Source organism: Helianthus annuus, chromosome 9 (assembly GCF_002127325.2).
Source record: "Helianthus annuus cultivar XRQ/B chromosome 9, HanXRQr2.0-SUNRISE, whole genome shotgun sequence".
Classification (NCBI taxonomy): domain Eukaryota; kingdom Viridiplantae; phylum Streptophyta; class Magnoliopsida; order Asterales; family Asteraceae; genus Helianthus; species Helianthus annuus.
Genome location: NC_035441.2, coordinates 74,832,027 through 74,839,210, shown reverse-complemented (window position 1 = coordinate 74,839,210; position 7,184 = coordinate 74,832,027).

Here is a 7,184-nt window from a genome sequence, read left to right as displayed (position 1 = left end):
TCGCGAGCTGCCGCCATGCGTTGTCGTATTTGTGCAATTCGTTCCGTAGCATCAACTGCAAGTTCTGGACCTGTGATTTGACTATCCCCCACCTCTGCCCAACAGAGAGGTGACCGGCATTTACGTCCGTACAATGCCTCGATTGGAGCGGCTTGAATGCTGGTGTGGTAACTGTTATTGTACGAAAACTCCACTAAAGGGAGATGCTTTTCCCAGCTGTTGCCCAAAATCGATAACACACGCCCGAAGCATGTCTTCTAGAGTTTGAATCGTACGCTCAGACTGCCCATCCGTCTGAGGGTGATAAGCTGTGCTCATGTCTAACCGAGAGCCAAAAGATTTGTGCATTGCTTGCCATAGTTCTGAAGTGAATCGTGCATCCCGATCCGAAATAATAGAAATTGGCACTCCGTGCCTCGAAACAACTTCTTTCAAGTAGACGTCTGCTAAAGTAGAGAACTTATCCGTTTCTTTGATAGCCAGGAAATGAGCAGACTTCGTGAGTCGATCTACGATCACCCAAATAGTATCATTCCCACGTTGGGATCTAGGTAGGCCAGTAACGAAATCCATGGAAATTTCCTCCCAATTCCACTACGGTATCTTGGGTTGCTGAAGTAGGCCTGATGGTTTCTGATATTCAACTTTGACCCTTGCACAGGTCAAACATTTGCTGACGTACGTTGCGATGAGGGCTTTCATGCTTGGCCACCAATACGTAGTTTTAAGATCGTGGTACATCTTATATGAACCAGGATGTACCGAGTTGCGAGACTTGTGCGCTTCATCCATCACAAGTTCTCGTAAACCGCCATATAGTGGGACCCAAATACGCCCCGTTACGTAGTAGGCGCCGTCTTCCTTTTTTCTAATCGCTACCTTGAACCGCGTAAGGGTTCAACCTTGACATTTTCTGGTTTCAATGCTTCTACCTGAGCATCTCGTATCTGTGCAGGAAGACTAGACTGAATAGTAAGCTGCAAGGCTCGTACACGCCTAGGTATAGTATCCTTTCGACTGAGGGCATCAGCCACAACATTAGCTTTGCCTGGATGGTACTTGATGGCACATTCATAATCATTGAGTAGTTCAACCCATCGACGTTGCCGCATGTTCAATTCCTTCTGCTTGAAAATATGCTCGAGACTCCTGTGATCGGTGTAGATAGTGCACTTGGTACCGTACAGGTAGTGTCGCCATATCTTAAGCACGAAAACAACAGCTCCCAGCTCTAAATCGTGCGTCGTGTAGTTTCGTTCATGAACTTTAAGTTGGTGCGAAGCATAGGCAATAACTTTATCCCGCTGCATCAATACACAACCAAGCCTCTGTATCGATGCGTCACAATAGACCACATAATCATCCGTGCCCTCTGGCAATGAGAGAATAGGTGCACTGCAAAGTCTACTCTTTAGGTGCTGAAAAGCGGTTTCCTGGGGATTACCCCAACGATAGGTGACACCCTTCTGTGTCAGCAATGTAAGCGGCTGCGCAATTTAAGAGAAGTCTTTAATAAATCGCCTGTAGTACCCCGCCAAACCCAAGAATTGGCGTATTTCCGTTGGTGTACGCGGTGCAGGCCAGTTCCTGATCGAATCTACCTTGGATGGATCAACATGGATCCCATCCTTGTTTACCACGTGGCCTAGAAAGTGGACTTCACGAAGCCAGAAGTCGCATTTTGAAAACTTGGCGTACAGTTGTTCCTTTCGAAGAAGTTCCAAGATAAGCCGTAGATGCTGCTCGTGTTCCTCCTGACTCTTGGAGTAGATCAGGATGTCGTCGATGAAAACAATCACAAACTTGTCTAGATAAGGCTTGCACACCCTGTTCATAAGATCCATGAAAACTGTCGGTGTGTTCGTTAGCCCGAATGGCATGACTAGAAACTCGTAGTGGCCGTAGCGAGTTCTGAATGCTGTCTTGGAGACGTCCTCATCCTGGACTCTCAGCTGATGGTAACATGACCTCAGATCTATCCTTGAGTAGTAGCTCGACCCTTGCAACTGGTCGAATAAATCATCAATTCTTGGAAGAGAATAGCGGTTCTTCACTGTCACTTTGTTGAGTTCTCGATAATCGTTACACATGCGGAACAACTTCTCTTCTTGAGTATAACGGGGCTCCTTAAAGCGAAAACTAGGTCCGATGAAGCTCGAGTCCAATAATTCCTGGAGTTGATTAGACAGTTCCTGCAACCTTCCTGGTGTAAGGTAGTAAGGTATACCAATAACGAGGATTACTTCTTGCATGATACAGGTCTGACATCCCACCTGTCGATGTGTTGATAAACCTGACAGTTCTTTGGGTAACATTTAGGGAGAAGTCACGAATAATTGGTGGATCCTCAATCTTCCTTTCCTTAGTCTTGACATCTGTGTGGAGGGTTAACATTTCGGGGTAATCCTTCCGTAGACACTCCTGGCCCTTCTTGCTGAAATGAAGTTAACCGTTGTGCCACTCTGACATGCTGCAGTAGGTAACATTTCTCCACACAAAGTTTTCCTCCTCACTGGGTGTATGCATATGATATCTAGGTAACCAATCCACACGGCTACTGCATCAAATCATTCAAGGGTAACAGAAGGATGGTCGACGTTGATCACTTGTCCCACAAGGTCGAGTTTGCATTCCTACACCCATATGAGGTTTCAATAGGCTCGCCATCTGCCGTTTCCATAGCAAGTTCGGTTTCGAGATGTACCAGGGCTGGGTCGAACAGTGACGAAGTGATTTGTTACTAAAAGCATGAAGGCCACCATGTTGCTACAATCTTGGCGTTGTCCACACCAATCCTAATTGCCCAACACGAGTACCACACCCAGTGTTGTTGCTACTGCTACTAGAGCTCCCAAAACTGTCATTGCTCCTTGGGTTGATGACATTTTAACTTAACCCGTACTGAGGTCGGTAAGGTGCTACGCTCATCCTCTTGTCCGTCGTCATTACGAGTGGTTCAAATAGTTCACTGCCTGATACGAGAGTGTTGCGGAAGTGATCGCACTTCGGGATCAGAGACGTCAATCCATGAGTTTCAGAAAACGAAGAGGAGTAGGGTAAATGTCGTTCAATCATTCGACGCGGGGACATCCAACTCAGGGACGTTCGTATAAGCACCTAACATTCTACACGGTTCGCTAGGTGTTCTGATGGGTGTTCAGGTAACACTCGACAGCATCGAGTTTCGAAAGGATCCAACTATAAATAAGAAGTTCACGTTTGAGTTTAAGTAGGGGACAATTACTACTATGGCCCCTATAGGTTGGTTATGTTTCATACTGATCGGTAATAGGACAGAACCCCTTTTCCACTTGTTAAGCCTAACTGGGACTCACATGCACCCCACATTATTATTATGTGTGCACCCACAATAATATTGTGATTTGCATGTTCATCTCAGCTCCTCTTAACTCATGTCAAATGGTTCCCCACACTCGAGTAGGAATCAAAGAGTATCACATAGCGTAGGTTATGAAGGTTTAGGGAAAGACCACCCTATCGGTCACGTATTACGTTAAAGTGTACATGAATTCATATCGGTGTGTGCTAAACGTGCAATCACATGCAATATCGTATGTAGGTGTTCACTAGTTATGAAGTACAATGAGTATAAGAGAGACGAACCTTGCAATCTGGAGCTGAGTGTCATGGTCGTATTCCCGTTTTCAGAACTGTCCGGTTATAGTCTGGTTTTACAAAAAACAGTTTCCCATTTTTAAAACCAAGTTCACTATAACCAATTGCTCTGATACCAATCTGTCACACCCCCAAAAATCCACATGCGGAGTACAACCGCTTGGAGGCGTGACTGACCAGGATCTTAACCACCAATCACATTGAACATCATAAGTATATTTAAATAAACTTTCATTTATTAACAATAGGGTACAATATTTCCCAGTTTACAGCGGAAGCATATTCAACTCGTTAAGTGTTTATAAAATCACATGTAAGCTCTTAGTCTTGTGTTGCGTTTCCTTGTGTCCCGACCCATGACCACTCCAGCTTCCCAGACAGCAAGTTCCTTTGACATGCACAAAAAGGCCTGCAAGGCATGTAACAACGAGTCAACAACAATGTTGAGCGAGTTCACAGTTGGGTGTACGTTTTAAGTGTTTTACGAAAACGTAGTTTATCTTTAGCTGTCTCACTTGCCGTGGGGGTTTCCCATGTTGAAAATATGTTCAATCCAGTTTATCTTATTTCCCAAAACGTACCCATAGATGGTGGGGGTTTCCCATAGTTAAAACATGATTAACCCGTTTACCCTGTTTCCCAAATCTTTTTACGATACATAGTGGGGGCTTCCCATGTTTGTATGTTCTATTAGTGGGGGCTTCCCATGTTTGCATATACACTAGACTATGCGTAACCATAAGTGTTCTTCTTAACCCGAGAACAGTAGTACGTACAAGCTTTACGTAGGTTTTACGTAAGTGTCCTTCTTTACCCGAGGACAGTGGTACGCGTAGGGTTTACGTAGGTTTTACGTAAGTGTCCTTCCTGACTCCGGAAAACAGTAGCATGTGTGAGTTTACGTAGGTTTTACGTAAGTGTCCTTCCTGACCTCGGAAGACAGTAGTATGTACTTGTTTACGTAGGTTTTACGTAAGTGTCCTGCTTAACCCGAGGACCATGGTAGATAGTCTAGTAACCGTGTAAGTACGAGAAATTGTTCGATCCCATCATTCAACCCATTCCCTATCCCCGGGAATCCCATGCCTTGGTAAAGAGTGTGAACTCACCTTGGTTTGCTCGGTATGCTAAACTATGTGCTCACAAGAAATCAGTCAAGTCCTATATAAGCATGTATACGCAATCAGTTAAGCTCGCCTGGATTCGCATGCAATATATGTCACGAAGTGTGTTTAAGCAATCATCGTCATGTAACACATAACAGTTATTTCACGATCATCCAATCATGCATCATACGACATAGTTCTTGATCAATTCTAACATAGTTACTCAATAACACACCTTAAGGGTTATCAGGCTAAACAAGATCCACTTACTTAGCAAGGTTAACAAGCTTAACATGATTATCTTGCTTAACAGGAAATAATAACTAACCATGTAAATCAATTAACAGAGCTAACAAGCCATAAGTGTTACATATTAAACAGAGTTACATACCTTAACTGAGTTAATAGGGTTAACAGAGTTATTTGACAAACAGAATCAATCAACTCAACTTAACTGAGTTAATAACTAATAATGTCATCTACTTAACAAGGTTAACAAGGTTAATATCTTAACCAATGTTTAAAACTCGGACCAATGCTTATATATTAAAACTCGGACCAATGCTCCTTTTATTAAAACTCAGACCAATGCATCTTATATTAAAACTCGGACAGCATGTATATACTCAAAAAGTCGGACCTCAAGTCCCTTACAAATTCGGATCATATGCATGTATATCAAAAAGTCGGACTAGATCATTCAAGCACAAAAATTCGGACTAGCTCATTCAAGCACAAACTCGGACTCTTTATGTTACCTCACAAAAACTCGGACCACCTATTGTAAGTCAAAAGTCTGACTATGTTTCAAACATCACAAAATTCGGACAACATCACTTATAGAAACTCGGACCATGAAGGCTTTAGTGAAACTCGGACCAAACACCTTTAAAAACTTCGGATTATACATTACTTTATCAAAGTTCGGACTATATCACATCATGTATAAAGCTCGGACCACACTTACACTTATAAAAATTCGGACTATATGCATATCAAAAAGTCGGCCAACCATCAATCATGCGAACATTCAAGTGCAATTGTAACAGTTACGTTTTACGATCAAGAATCCTAATTTCATACATTGGCCAGTGCTGTAATCAGATTAACAATCAACAGTTCTAACATATCATGCATCTTAATCATCAGGCAAATGATTACACAACAATCATAACCATTTCACAATAATCAGAATCAATCAATAAACACAGAACTATCATATGAAGAACTAGGGTTTTTGCATGAATCAACAATCAATGATTAATCAACAAATAACCATTAAACAATTACCTTGGATTGATTCTAGATGGATTGAAAGATCAAGATTGATGCAAGAGAACTTGTGTAGTCAAGATTGATAGCCAATAATGATGTGAGAATGATTGTAGAGAGAATGATTTGAAGTGACGTATGATGAAAACTAGTGAGAATGATTAGGGTTAAGGGGTTTTATTTTTATTTTCACTACTACCACTAAACACCCCTAAGTATCATCCTTTACACAAAATGCCCACTCTACATATAATTTACAGTTTCATCACCAGGTTCATGTATTTGTCAATCATTCATAAAATAACACATAACCTTGCAACAATCACAATACACTTTATCAAGCCAAAATGTATACAGTTACAACGCAACCAATTGTGCAAGTAAACAACTAAACAAACAGTGAACGTGCAATAAATGCGAAAGTGGAATCTCGGAAACTCGAGTTGTCACACTATCGTTGCTAGAGGCGGTAGAGTGTAACACTGTATAAGCATAGTAACAAGAATTCATAGATCACGTATAACATGCGGGACCGGTTAGCGTTCATAAAGTGTTTACGTTGTGCGTTGTGTTTTGATATAGAACATATGTAACACCCAAAGTGCGTTAAAAGAAAATGGGTTCGAGTATACTCACAGTATGTGTTTAGCTAGTAAACACAGACTTGATTGGATTGAAGGGAGCGCGTTGAGTTAGCCTGAGCATAGAACAGTAGCGTAAGTTGTTGAACAGTGCGTTAACAGAGTGTCGGATGGTGATCCGAATGGATGAGTATCCATTCGAGCAGATGGTCATCCGGACAGATGGCCATTCGAATTAGTGCGTCTGTTGTTTGTAAATTGTTAAAGTTCGAAGTTTAGTCAAATCGTTTAAACATTGGAAATTATAAAGGGGCAGGTCACCTGGTCAGATAGTCATTCGACCGGATGGCCACTCGAGTGGGCGATCTGTTATTTGAAAATTTGTAAAATTTTCTAAGTAAAAGTTTTAAGCTTAACGGAGACGGCGTGACAACGTGTCAAACAACAGAAACACACCAAGTCCAGCTCATTCGATCGAATGGTCTCAGCCCATTCGATTAGACTCACTGTTCTTGATGGAATTTCATGTTCAACCCGTTAATCGGTCATCTCTCGGTGGAAATCCGTTTTCAAGCTGATGAGTAGAGAG